Raw genomic sequence first — 15,333 nt, 5'->3', positions numbered from 1 at the left:
GTGTAATTATTATTTCTCCAATTATTTATTACAAGCAATAGCTCTTCTTTATTAGGTACAGGTGTGCCTGTGGAGCAGATGCAAACACCATTCATGCTTAATAGTCTTGAATTGTTCTTAGGAAGCAATGCATTGTACAAGTTTAGGCTTTTAATACCTTTGAAGAGGTAAAAATATTGTTTTTTCTTATTAATTGAAAATATTTAGTGAAGTTTTCATGTGAACATACGTGAGCTTATGGTTTTACCTCTGATCTTTTCAAATCACAGGTAGCTTTAGATATTTGACTTTAACTTGGTGTCTTGGTTTGGGAAGACAGGTGTTTGCTAGGTAAAATTACAATTAGAGGTTCTTTGGCAAAGATTTGGGAAATAGGAATAGCAGTTCTTTACTAGTATGTAATACAAAGCAAACAAACACAAAAAAACCTCCTTATCAAACAACTATAACATTAATAACAAACAAAAACAGTACCAAGAACTTTGAGGGCTTTGTTTCACAAAACTCAGGGCAGTTTGGTTTTGGTGTCTCTGCAGGATCCTCAGAGCACCAAGCTGAAACAGTGGAAAAGTCCCGGGCTGGTAGCTGGGATGGCAGAGTGTCCCGACAGGCAGGGGCAGGATGTCTCGGCAGCGCAGGGGGTGCAGGGTCACGCTGTAGCAAGAGGAGCAGCGCCGAAGAAGCCGAAGGCGAGGCAGTGCCTGGACCAGCTCCCACGGGTGACAGGGAAAGCTCAGGATTCAGGCAGAATTGGTGACAGTAGATTTCCCAGGACTGGATCCCTTAGGCCACAGTGAAACTCTTCCAGCCAGCAACAGCCGTTCTCTCCCTCCCCCAACACCGGGAAAAAAAAAAAAAAAGCTCACAGCTGCTTCAAGCTTTGTCTTTTACTTGAGTTATCTCCTTCTTCCACTTTTGTCCACCTCTTTGTTTCGGTTAAGTACTCTCAAGTATCCAACACTGGTCTCTTTGGTAACTTGTGGGGAAAAAATTCTTTAGAGAAAGAAGGAATAAACTTAACTCCCAACACTTGGATAAATCTGATCACTTACATCACATGGCTTTCTTTCGAAGTTGTATTTGTAAGATTAACTGAAAACAAAGGGACAGGTGTAATTTGTGGCACAGGGTGGTTTGCAATAAATTGTGTTTTATATATATTTTATAATTATTTGTGTTACTTTCACTGTGCCAATATTATTTTAAATAACATCTGTTAAGCTAAGTCAGGGATTATCTAAAAGAACTTTCACAGATGCCTTTTTTCACTGCTCTAATGAGCGGGGAGAAATAATGAGAATTCCTGCAGAAAGGATGGCATCACTTCTTGTTCTGTTCACAAAGTGTCCACCAATACTCCCTAAGGGGACTGGTAAAGTTGCTTAAACTCTCTCAAAAGGCAATAAAGGGGATCTCACTTTTAAAACATAGCCTAGGGAAATACAGCAGCACATAAATTCCTTTGGAAATTGCTTGTCAGGTTCATTTGGAATGGTAAAAGCTAAAATGAGCTTCCAGCTAATAATTATTTCTGAGTGGGAGGGTTGTCGAAGCTCTGGGGAAAAACAAAATATTTGAGTGCTAGTAGTGAATTTGTTTCTGGAGTGCTTTGCAAAACAGAAAATTTGGGATTTTTTTTTTTATCCCTACCCACACTTTTAAAGTCTGCTGCAGCACTGAATGCAGCCACAGGGGACATTATCATTGAGTTGGCAGGGTCCTGGATCAGGCCTGTAGACTCCTCACAGGCAACAAGGGAGAAAAGATCTGATTTTTCTGTTTAAAAGGTGTGTGACTTCTTACAACTGGCTGTTTAAGTATTACGTCTATGCAAATGCCATTAAGAAGCAATGCTATGTAATTATCATTATGCAAGACTTAGTAACCTGGTATAAAAAACAAAACAAAACAAAACAAAACAAAACAAAACAAAACAAAACAAAACAAAACAAAACAAAACAAAATAAATGCACTTACAATTTGGGAGTAATAAATGCAGCTAAATGCTTCCTTAACAGGCACTGATTTCCTTTTGGTGCCCAGTGAACTTAGTAGAGAGTCCCAGTAATTTCATTGGACTTTGATGGGTGGGATTCATCAGACTAAATGTAGACATGTGCATCTGACCTATAGCTTACCCTCCTTTATAATCAGGAATGGTAAAACAACTTTTTTTTATGGTTGGGGTAGAAAGCAGCTTGGTTTAAGATGCATTTCTTCTCATCCTAATTTAGATATTTGAAAGAGATTTTGTGAATTCTGTCCTAAAACAACTAATTTATCTCCATTGGCTCAAAATGGAGCCAGAGTGACCAATTGAGATGGAGATGAATCCCCCTCTCACTGAGTGAAAAGGTCAGCATCTGCTGTTTATACAAGCTGCTCTTTGCTTGATATAACCTCACCAGCATGAGATTCTTCTCCTTGCACAAAGTGCCTCTTAGTTCCCCAACAGCATATACAAGGCAAACTAATGCAAATGGACAATTTTCTCCTGTCAAAGTTGTGCCATTCTGTGGTAATGGTTCTTGGACCACACAGAGGGATTTGAAACTTTGAGCTCTGCTGAAAATCTAAAGCAATTTTTGAAAGTGTAAAAAAAATTAAACACTGAAAAAAAAATTTGTGATTTTCCATTTCAAAGTGACATTTCAGTAGGTAAGGTAGAAAACTTTGGTCATTTGAAGCTACTTCAAATCAATGAGTAAAGCACCAACATAAAATTTATTCCTTATCTGAAATATCTTTTAAATTTTTTAAAAATGTATTTTTATGACATTGCATTTTGTGTTTTTTTCCTCCTCAAACAGACAAAAACATGTCCCCCAAAATCAGATCCTCTATTTCTTCAGTGCACAGTAATGTGTGTTACACCCCAACAGGATGCTTTGTCTAAAGTTCATGTATTTGTAAAACCTGTGATGTGTTTGCTTTATCTCTATATTTCAGCACTTGTGCAGTCTTTGCCTAGGGGCAGGTTTTCATCAAAATTTCTTGAAGTGCTGTAGCAAGGGACTACAGACACAAATGGCTTTTAATGTTACTGTCCTCAGCAGGCTGCTGTAGAGCTGGGGCAAACCCACACATATCAATAAGTTACCTGAACTCAAAACTTATGTAGCAGTTTAGGATATTAAATATGGAGATTTGCGCTTAGTTCAAGTGGGGACAGTAAATAGCAGCACATCCACTGCAGTTAACAGAGCCATACTCTGGTAACACTTTCTGCTTCTCACTTAGTGGCAGCACAGTTCAGCCTTTTCCACTCCTCATGGCAGGGCTTCCCCCTGATCAGGCTCTTGGCAGTCAGGGGAAGCTCCTTGTTCTGGAGTGAGGATGAGGTCTTCCCTGTTTGCCTTCTGTTCGGCATTGCTCTGTGGAGCATGCAATGACTCTAATGTATTCACTCAAGCAAACTTCCCAGGAAAGCCCATATATCCTTGAAGTCAGGAATTCTTGGTTGGTTTTGGAGTTTTTTTCTTTCTTTTTCTTCCCCTCTCTTTTCCTTTCTAGAAATAGATTCATTCTCTGGTAGGCTGAGAACAGCCACTGACCGTGTTCCTGTGCTGTTGAAAAATTACTGTCGGAAGTGTTTGCTGACATCTAATCAAGGCAGGGATGAGGGATTTCTTAAAAAGGGTACTTCTGATGCATGTCAGCTTGCTTTGCTTGGTCAGCTGTCACCTCATCTTTAAAGAATTTTAATTACAGTAGCTGTTATGAACACATTCCCTTAGGGAAATATCATTTTCTTATATTTGAATTAATTTATGTGAGCACAGTTTACTTTCTCCTTAGAGCAACTTGTCTCATAGTTTGAAATCTGAGTTATCCAAACTTTCCAAATTTGTGAGCAGATGCTACTGGTGGGACTCCCCTGTGTGCCAGTCATTTTTTTCCCCAAAAGGATATATGCACACAGGCAGGCTGTGGGCACACAGCTATGCATGAGGAGGCTGAATCCAGCCTCAGGAGGAGGCAGCTGGGCGGCTCCAATGCAGCCAGAAGGGAAAAATCTCTTACTGAGTTGTCATCATTGCACTTAGACAAACCCCAGTGACCTCAGGGCATCTGCTTCATGCTAGAAATTTTGGTATGGAAGTTTTTATGTAAAAAATGCATAAAATGCAATCTCCTGTTTGCCTCAATTCCTACCGAAAACAGGAATTTCATCTCCAAGCTCTCTTTGGCACTTCTGAACAGTTTTTGAAAGTTACTACAATCACTGATTTATTTGCAATATGTCAGAGCTGTGTCCCTGTGGAAGTTGTATGAAGTTGTATTGGTGGAAAATTAATGTAAGATTGCCTTAATTTAAACATTTGGATATTTTCCCTATATTTCAAGACATTTTGCAATAGTGTTTACTTGGATCGAGAAAGAATTAAATGGGAATGCGATTTTTCATTTTAAATGCCTTTTTCTCTTCGCATCTCTCTCAGATCTCAGTTGCAGATAACTGCCCTCAAAGGGGGTTTTTCCAAGAGCTTCATATTCTTTATCTATAGAAGTTGCAGTAGCTCTTTGGTTATTAAGCTAATGACAATAATAGACTGATTAATTTCTCTTCTGCCATCCTCCACTTTGCACCTTCTATAATGCTCCTATTACCATGATCAGTACTTTTATCTCAGGGGACAGATGAATTTCTTGTATTTATGACTGTTTACTCTGCATGGTGTTTTTTTTTTTTTCTTTTTTTTTTTTCAGAGAGCGGAGAATTGCATTTCCAGTTTATTCACCTTCTCATACCTTCAAAGCTGTAAGCCATGTTCTATCAACCATAAATACACTTGATTCCTTGGAGTACATGCTCTGAATTTACAACAGTTTGGTACAGAAAAGTCTTTTGAGACATTAATTTTGTAATTCAGTTTATTCTACTTGAATTATGAGCCAAGTAATAAATCTACATTATTTATCTGCACTGGTGATTCCCAGCCAATTGTGTAGGCTACTTATTGAGGCAGCTGTCTTCAATGCTGTATCTTTTAAAAGATATTACAAAGTTTTTCCTTTCCCTGATTGCAGAGCTTATGTTGTTTGAGAGGTCTTGTTCAGACTTTCAATTTTATGTGTTCCTATAGTGTCTTTAAAATTGTCTAAGTAACTTCTCCATATCCAAGCAGCATGTACCTTCTCAAGACAGCCTCAAATCTCATTAGAAGTCTGAATCTTCTTCAGAAGGGAGAAACACCATAAACAGGGGATTATGAGTGGCTAGGCACAGATCGTAGCAGATCTTAATATAAAGGCCTAGGATTTTGGGCAGTTTTTCCATCAGTGTCCATCAAGAAGATTAGACATGAAGAAACAGCTGGCAAATTAATAGCAGCTAAGGGTGTGTGGAAATGGAAAAGGACATTCAAGAGGCCATTCAGGTTAGATCAGTTGCTCTTGATTGAAGCCCCCACAAAAGACCTAAGAAGTGGCTATAGTTCTTTGAACTCTGAGGAGGGTCACTGGAGGATGGGCAAATTATAGGCCAGTCAGGTGATCTTCCATCACCAGGAAGATACTAATGAAAGTCAAAGAGTTAGGAATCTAATAGTATGAAAAACACTGTCAGTATAACTTGAGAAGATCAAATTATGTCAGACAAGAATATTTTGCATGTATAATTAGGAAAAAAACAGTGACCAGGAGAGGAGATGTTATGTAACTTGACTCTAATGAAAATTGATCTTGTCTAACAGGACACTCCTAGTAGCAAATGGGGTGTATAAATCTGCCATGAAGTGAGAGCAAAACTACTGGGGATAAAAAATAAATGATGGGATTAAGGATCCACTCTCAAAGTGAAAGAAAGACTGCTTGCTTGGAGTGTATGAAATAGTTTCATTAATCACCTTGCAAGGTGGAAGAGGGAGGAGAGCTGTAATATCTGCAGACTCTACCAACATGGAAGGGGATTGTAAGCTCTTAGGAGAAGAAATCTGAGAGACTGAAATCAAGACTCAAAAAGATTCATGTGTGTCTTGGCATGCTGAAGAAGATGTCTCAGGGAAAATTAGGACAGAGCTCCTCAGCAAGGAGAGAACACTATCCTGAGGAATAATTAATTGCATACATATAAGAAAGAGAGCGCTCTTGGCAAAGCAGAAGTTAAACAGACGCCACTGTATCCCTAACTGAACGTGAGTGAAGAAATTCATGCTGTGAAAAGTAAGCCACATACTAGAGTATATGGCAGACGTGCTCAAAGTTTTACTCCTTCTGCTTTACACAGCATTCATAAGACCTTGTTCTGTTCTCAGTTTTGAGCAGTGCACAGTAACAGATGGGCCAACTGGAGGGAGTCCAGCAGAGCGAGTGCTGGTAACCCACAGATGTAGAAAACATGACCTTTAAGGTGAGATTGGAGGAATTTGTTTTGCTTAGCCTAAAGATGAGAATATTGAGCAGAATGTGGTAACAGTGCTCTCTAGGACTGCCAGCAAAAGGAAAGAAATAATCAGTTCCCTGTGTCCATAGACATGACAGGAAATAATAGCTTAAAATGTAGCATGGGTTATTGAGGTAAGACAGCAGAAAAAAATCATGTCACTCTAAAGATAGAAGAAATCTCTGTCTGGAATGATTTAGGTATAGCAGATCCTGACTTTGGACCACGGCTGGGAAGTCACACACTTGAAATGAGGCACAAAATAAAAAGTTGTAAGGCACTGGAAGAGTTGATGGCAAGGTTCCTTTCAAAGCCATCTTTCTCTGACTTTCGAGCATGTCTTTACATAACTTGGTTAGGAGTGCTTATCAAACCTGATTTTGTTTTATGACAAGGTAACCGACCTGGTTGGTCAAGGAAAGCCAGTTGATGGAATTTTGGATTTCAGTTAAGCTTTCCAGACATCTCTCACAGGATCCTTCTGGACAAAATGACCAACAATCAGCTGGATAAACTCATCATGCCATGAGTGAGCAACTGGCTCATGGGTCAGGCACAAAGGGTGACACCAGACTGGCCACCTGTCAGAAGTGGGATTCCTCAGGGCTTCATCCTCAGCCCTGTGCTCCACAACATCCTCATTAATGACCTGGATGCAGGAGACTGGAAGGGACACTGAGCAAGTTTGCAGACAGTACAAAACTGGGAGGAGATGTTGACTCCCTTGAGGGCAGGGAGGCCTTGCAGACTGGGGAATGAGATGTTGGAAAGCAGTGCCACAGAAAGGGACCTGGGAGTCTTGGCTGTTGCAAGTTGAACACCAGCCAGCAGTGCCCTGGCAGCCAGGAGGGCCAGCCCTGTCCTGGGAGCATCGGGCACAGCATCACCAGCTGGGCAAGGGAGGGGACTGTCCTGCTCTACTCTGAGCTGGGGCAGCCTCACCTTTAGTCCTGGAGGCTGTTTTTGGTGCTACAAGATAAGAAAGGCCTTAAGCTGTAAGAGAGCATACAAAGGGGGGCTAAAGAGATGGTGAAGGGCCTTGAGGAGAAGCCCTGTGAAGAGCAGCTGAGGGCACTCGGTCTGCTCAGCCTGGAGGAGACTGAGGGCAGGCCTCACTGCAGCTACAACTCCCTCGTGAGGGGAATAGGAGGAGTAGACATGCATCTCTGCTCTGTGGTGACCAGGGACAAGACCTGAGGGAATGACCTGATGTTGTGTCAGGGAAGGTTTAGGTTGGACATTAGGGAAAGCTTTTTCACCCAGAGAGTGGCTGGGCACTGGAACAGCTCTTCAGGGACGTGGTCACAGCACCAGCCTGATAGAACTAAACAAGTGTTTGGACAGTGCTCTCAGGCACATGATGGGATGCTTGGGGTGTCCTGTGCAGGGCCAGGAGCTGGACTGGATGATCCTTGTGGATACCTTCCAACAGCATAGTCTGTGATTCTGCAATTCTATGAAAAGAATAAAATAAAATAAACAAAATTGTTGTGACACAGACTATACAGACAGGGTTTATTTTCTGGCTGCACATTCCCTTTCACTGAGAAAGAGGAGGACTGGACTTGAATATTTCTTGCTTCTTTCACCTTTAAGTTGTGCTAATTCAGCTTCTTTATGCATTCTAGAAACTTTAATTTTGCTAAACAGATTCAAACCCCAGTGATTAGAATCTGACAGTTTTGATTTTTTCTTGTCAGGATGTGATTGCAGAGGCAGTGTTTTTAAGAATCGTATTTTTCAGAAAACATAGAGTGTCACATCTTAGAAAACACTCCTACTTTGCACACAACTAAATCTTGCCCATTTGAGCCCAAGGATGAGAAAAGTAATCTCCAGAATTTTGTAAGAAAGGCTAACATAGAAAGGATATTTTAGAGAGATGCTATTATGCTAGTTGATATTATACTATGGCTGTTATGATGATATAAACCTTCTGTCCTTAATACAATTTTTATTAATTTTCTCAACTTTTGATTAAAGAAAATTGTTTATTTTGACTTCTAAATATGCTGATTTCTGTCAGGTTATGCTGGACAACTACCTAAATTACAGCAAATACTTTAAAGTTGCATTTAGCAAAGAAACAGTAAGTCACCATATCCTATTTACCAAAATATTGTTTTATCCTAGGCAGGAAAAATGATCACAGTGACTGATGGATGATTCTCCCTTATAAAACTAAAATATATTGTAATAGATTAATTCTTTGTAAATAATTTTGCGTACGGGGAGAATGGTACATGCATAAGAAAAGTGTAATAAAACCATTGGAAATGCTTAGAAATCCAAAGATAGTTCTGTTAATGAGCAAAAATCAGGCAGAAGAAGAGATCAGGTAACAGTGACTCATTAGCAAGTCAAATATTTTCATTAAGTTCATGACTTTTTCTGTTGCATGTGTCTTTTCATATGCCTATGTCTCTCCTGTTCCCCAGACATGGCCTAGGTTATATAAGGTTCATATGAAAAACCCATTCAGTCCTATATTCATATAAATCAAACTAAATAGCTTTTCTAAAGCTTTAAATGAATTGCTGGTAATCTGTTTGTAGTCATTCATATGGGTTTAACATGGATCTGTAACTGTTCAGCTTGCTCCTACATCTGTTTCTGCAATTTAGGGAGAACATCTTCTTGTGCTGTATGTGAAAGTAATTTCCTATAAACAGAATGAGCCACAAGCTCTCTATTATAGGGCATTCATTTGGAGAAGGAAGGAGAAAAGACATAATGGCTTTTAGGTAGTTTCATGGTGTATTCATGAGGAGTCAGTCTCTCGTTTCCAAGGCTGTAACTCAGAACAGCATCAACACACCTAAGACAACTCAGATTTTACTCACTACATTGCTCATTTTCTGCCAGTTAAAATCAAGTTGTTTTGTCCCAGAACCTCCAAGGGCAGTATGTATACAATTAAGGGTCTGTTTATGAGAAAATATCACTGGTCCTAGGCTATTTACTTTCCCAATGTGTTCTTCAAAATGTGATGTTCCACGTTGTCTCTGAAACCTATAAGTTGTAACTCCACTATATGCTTACTTGCTACTTAGAAATTGAATTTTTCAGAGCATTCCCACTGTGGTGTAGATGTTACTTTTATCCAGTCAGCAGGCTGAATGAACAAGTAAAATGGGCTTCTACTAATTGAAAGAGCTGTCCCTTTTAGGGCAGATTATATTATGTTTCTTTATGCAGAAAGATGTCTTTTTCATTTTTTCTTTCTCTAGAAGCACAAAAAAAAAAAAAAAAAAAAAAAAAAAAGTCTGTCCAGCAGGGAAGTGATTATTAACTCAGTTTTAAAGAACTCACCTAATAAATGATGTATTTACACTTGGCAAATACAAAGTCCTGAATCTTTTTTATTCTGTACAATTTTTGAATGCTGCACAATGAAGTGATATCACACGAAATGGTCCATAGTCCAACTTCTGACTGCTTCTGTGTGCTGTTTTGCCATTGTTGCCAACATATTGCATTGATTTTGAAACAGCAGAATTAATTCTCCCCAAAATAAATGTCAGTGCAAATCCTGGGGATGCAAACTGAGAAAGGAGTGGTAGCTGTTATCAGGGCAGGTATGGGATCATCTCCTTGTGCGCTCTCTGAGCAACTAGACCCAAAGACTGTGGTAGGACACCTGAGTTTTGTTATGCTGGTAAAAAAATCTGAGCTGATTTAACAGGAACTGAATTTAAGTTCAAGTTGCAGTAACTTACATAAGAAGAATAATACTTGGAGGCACAAGTCTATAATATCATCTGTTTTCTTGAAGAACTTTATTTATTTTGTGCTCAGCCCATTTCGCATTCTTTTTCATGCCAAGAATATAACGCAGACTCCCATAGCTTGATAGTTTTCCCTTAACAGCCGTCTCAGGGCACAGATGATTTTGAACATCTCTGGAATTTTAGCACACAAGTTAGATGGATTTGTTACAACGTTCAGCAGTAAAATAGCTAACAATGCCCCCATTGAAATAGAGGTAGTTAGGTTTCATACTTAACATTTTTTTGGAAAGTAAGGGAAAAGCCATATCCTCAGAGCTGTAATTTCAGGTGTTTATCTTTGCAATGTCCCATACTTCACTTTCATGTTTTCACAGTCATGGTGATTACTGGTTTCATAATAACACAAAAGTAAGCTGAAGCTCCTCTATACAAATGTATAGCAGAGCATGGCTAATTTTGTGGATGGGGCTCTGCAGAGCATGGCTCAGTCTGGGAACAGATGTACTTTTCTCAGCCCAGCTCTGCCTGTGAGGAGATTACTGTGCATCAGTGCTGACTTGCTCTTATTTTCCAGCAGGACTGATTGTGTGAGTGCTTCTTTACCCATTTCAGTTAGACAAAGTCATATTAGCTTAGGTGATGGGAATAGGTCATGGTTAACCCAGTTTTGTTGTGTGTGGGTTTTTTTCTGTTTTTCTGTTTTATTTTTTTTTTTTTTTTCATTTTTTAAATCAAAATGGCTTAAGGAATTACAAGAACTGACTTTTGGAAGCTGTGACTTTTGCTACGGAAGAGAGGCAGAAGACAGGCAGCGGACAAACATGATTTCCAGGGTGTGAACCTGTATAAAACTTTTGAAAAAATTTGCAGGTGACAATGGGAGAGCTCCCTATCTGGTTGCCTAGATGCTCTGTCTGCAGCAGGATCAAGAAGTTAAATTTCAGTAAAATGTAGCCCCTGCTTGAAACCTCAGGACAGACAAAGAGCATCCACCATTTTCGTCACAGACATGCTGAGCACAGTGCTGAGGAGAAGTGAACCATTTTATTCATTTGAATGCTTCAGGCCAAATGTTGAGGTTATAATTGATAAAATTAGGGTAGTGAAAATCTTGAAGTGAAAAGAACATAAAAGTGTTAACAAATGAAGAAATGAAAAAAAAATTGTTATGGCAAGTGAAAATGTGCTCTAACTATAAACAAAATATGCACGTGATCAAGCCAAAAAACACACATAGTATTTGTACAGAGTTTTAGCAGAGTCAGAATCCTAATGGTAGAGTATCCTCAATATCCTGAAGTATAAATACACAGGAAAGTTTGGTTATATGCTTTAGATATTCCTTTGGTAAGTGCGGTGCAGTGAAATGATGTGGTTAGGAAAAGAGTCCACATCATAAATTCTTGAAATAGACAATGACAACTGAATACTTTATTTAAAGCACTATACTTCCTGACACTTGAGAAACAGACCAACAGCACATGATCTACTTCAGAAGCAGTTTTGGATAATAAGACAAAGCAAAGTAATTCCAGACTAGAGTTTTTAAATGAGTAGTAAATCTGCAGAAAAATGGTATCTGTGAGAGACTGAAAAATCATCTAACCAGATGAAATTCCCTTTCAGCCTTTAGCTGAAAAGAAGGGAGAAAATTAAACCTGGGGAAGTGCTTCACCCTGATGTATTGAAATAGAGTATTGAGGAGAGGGTGTTTTTTTTTCCTACATTCTGTGTGACAGTTATAAGAACGAAGCTCAAATTCATTATGCAACCATGGCGCAGCTCAGGCCTGTCGCTGTGCGAACCCAGTGCACATTAGACATGAGTTCCCTGGGTGTCCCAGGAACTCCTCGTCCAGCTGCAAAGGTTAGATAATAGACTGATCTGAATCAGTAGAGAGACTCAAGACAAGGTGAACTTAACCCCCAGCCTGGTTCACCACAAAGCATCAGATTATCTGGCACAGGAAGTCTCCAGATGGGAATTTCAGCCTGTCTTTTCCTGGCAGCTCCAACTGTGCTTGGGCCAATCTCTATGCTCAAATGTGTTGATTAACATTGAGAGTGGAGGATCTGACCATTCCTGAGGCTTCTTGAGGTGATTCCTGGTGCAGAATTGATCATATTGGACATCAATAAGACACTTCAAACAGCCAGTGAAAACTCCTTCAGCAGATGCAGAAATGGTCAGGTGGGAAAGTCTCTTGTTTATGGTAAAGATAGATAATGGATGTTTTTATGTAGTATGACCACAGCTTGAGTGTGTGTAAGAACTGGTTATCAGAACAGAGGTTTGGAGAGTTTCACCCTGAATAGCTAAAGATGACATTGCAAGGACCCTCAAAATTCCCTCTTCACCATCCAGGCATTGATCAACCATCCTTTTTGAGATGTTTGGTTCCCTTTGTGAACGTGACCTTGTTCCAATAGATCCAATAGTTTCAGATTCTTTTAAAGATTCTGTCTGTAAGTGTTCAATAATTCCTCATTTGTAAGTCCATTAAATAGCAGGGGGGAAAATAAACAAAAAAAGCTAAGCAACAGTAGACAAAATATCTAGGTGTTAGTCAAATCCATTTTCTTCCATTTTCTTAGTTTTCTCTCCTTTCCCAAAAATTAACAATCATAGAAACTCAAATAAAGTGAATTCCCAACCACATGGAAATTTTAAAAATTAGACTCTAATTCCCCATCTCCTGTTTCTGTTTCTGCAGTTTGTGCTCTTTAATAACACATCTCCTGCCAAACTTTCAGATATTTCTGTCAAATAGCTGAGCTTAAATAGAATAAATGCAAACTGGGCATTTTATTGTAGGTTTTGTGCTTTTATGTCCAATGTCTGTTCTGAATTCTGTTCACTAAAGGGTGATTAACTGTCTCCATATGACACTTTTTAGAAGGTCAAGAGGAAGGTGAAGGGCTTCCTCCAGGAAGCCATATATTCACAAACCAGGTATTCATAAACATCACTGTCTTCTGGCACTTTTGTCTCACCATAACCCATCTTAATCACGGTAATTGCAGCACTTGAGAAAATATCCCACAGATGTAACCCATTCCATTGTAAGTTTGTTCTACTCATACAGCATATTACATTTAATAAAGTTGCATAATATAATTTAACCAGCTGTTGATTATATTTGGTTATATTGAGCACTGGAGAAAAAGAATCTGTTTCATGGGATGCAGCAGAAGAAATTAAAGAAGGAAGCAGCTAAAGTTTGTAGATACCTTCCAAAAACTGTACAGGCTCAACCCAGCTTCTCTGGGGTCCAGCACCTTGACTTCTCAAGGGTACAAATGCCAGACAAGGTAACTGCTTGGGATGTGCTGACTACTGCTTTTTACTGACTACAAATACAGCTCTGTCTTCCTGCAGGATCTCTTTTGTGAGCTCTTGTTGTCAACATCTCCTATTTAGGGAGACAGGGAACTGACAGCAGGATACTGGGCAAATGTTTGACCTAGTTGAATTACTCCTAGGGGTTCAAGAATTGTTTAGAAAAAAGCACATTATCAAGTACAGCAAACGTTTTCAGTCCTACAGAGTCAGCACACAGAAAAAAGCCATATGGACTTTCCAGCTCATGGTGATCTGGAAGGACCTCAGGTACTTATGTTTATAAAACATCCCGGGCTTTTTCTGAGCTTAAATTGCTTAAAAACCATTTGGGCATAGGAAATGAAGACTTCAGTAAGACAGTAAATACAAACAAAAGCCTCTTCAGCTTTTAAAATATGTCTCCAAAATAGCAATATACTGAGGTGGCAAAAGAACCCCAGCTTTTAGGCTACAATTCACTCTGCTCTTACCCTAAAGTAACTAAGGCAAAAAAACCAAAGTCAGATCACATGTAACTACTTTTTTCTTCCCATGTGCTTTGGTTTTATTTGGTTCTTACTCAGAAAGCTGCTGTGAAGAAAGTGAGAGAACCACTTGTGATTTACACCAGGTAATTATAGCTGCTGCCCCACTGTTCTCTGCACAGTATTCCTCATGCCCTGTGTCAATGGGGAGGAATTCCTTTATTCCTTGCATTCCTATCCCAGACCTGGCTGTATATCAATGACTGATATTATCTGTGCATAGCTTTCTATTTACATTTATATCCTCTAAAGCCAATGAAAAGCTTGAACAATATCAAGTGTACACTGTAATCAGCATGTAAAGTTTGTCGTGTGTCTCAGGATCTTTGGATGAAAAGCATTCTATATGCATCATTGCTATTAGTTTTTCCTGCATCATTGTCAAGATAAATACATAGTGTTGTTTAGCACAATGTACTGGAAACTTCTGACTTGCAAATTAATCTGAAATGTAGAACCATATAAAAACATTTTATGCATCTAGCACTGATTATTTAATTTTTGCTCTTGAGAAACAGTCGAAAAGGAAAGTTAGCAATACATATACACAAGTTAAAAGAACACATGTAATGAATTAAAAATCATTGCCTTCAGTTAGATGTTGATTGTCACTGTGGAGCAGTGACTATGATGGGAATTAAATTAGATTAACACAGCCAACACAAAAAGCCTCTATTACTGATAAAAATAAAAGAACAGGACCTTTCCGAATGCAAAGGCAGATTCAGCCATAAAAATATTGTAGAAATCTAATTCTAGTACTTTTCATGGAGCTGAGCATGTAATGTCTGCTCACATGTAAAGATACCCTTGAGGAGGAAAAGCAGGAGGAGGTTCTTTATGTTTATGCTTTGGGTTGTCTCTGTGGAAAGAAACTGAAAAAGTTATGAGGTTGATTAAACTTAAGTTGTGGTTGGCAGTTATGCACAGATCAGGAATGAAGGTTGATGCTTCAAGGTCTTTCTGGTAGCAGAGATGATATTTGAAATAATTTTTATATATTCCATTTTACTCAGAAGTGTCACACTGTAATATGTTACACTCTCTCATGCTCTGTTAAGACATTTTCAGGAGGTCCACATGAGATAATACGGAAAGAAATCTGAGACACATTATTGTGAGGAATGGCCCTTTAGGCTCTGTGAAATAAAGCAGTTTTGCTTTCTGGGAATTTCTGTAAACTGTTTGCTGTGTTCTTTACTCTATCCCTGTGAACAAAGTCTGAATAAGCTGGAAAACAGCTCTTTTCCCCTTAAGCCCTGCCACTTTCCACTGTCACAGAGATTCTCCACCCTTTTTCTAGTCTTGGCTCCTGACCATAAAAGATGAGCCCCTTGGGCAGTTCCAGTCC

This window comes from Chamaea fasciata, unplaced genomic scaffold (assembly GCF_029207755.1).
Source record: "Chamaea fasciata isolate MVZ Bird 193981 ecotype frontalis unplaced genomic scaffold, bChaFas1.0.hap1 SCAF_3, whole genome shotgun sequence".
In the NCBI taxonomy this organism is placed as follows: Eukaryota; Metazoa; Chordata; class Aves; order Passeriformes; family Sylviidae; genus Chamaea; species Chamaea fasciata.
Note: the sequence above shows the minus strand (reverse complement) of the source record.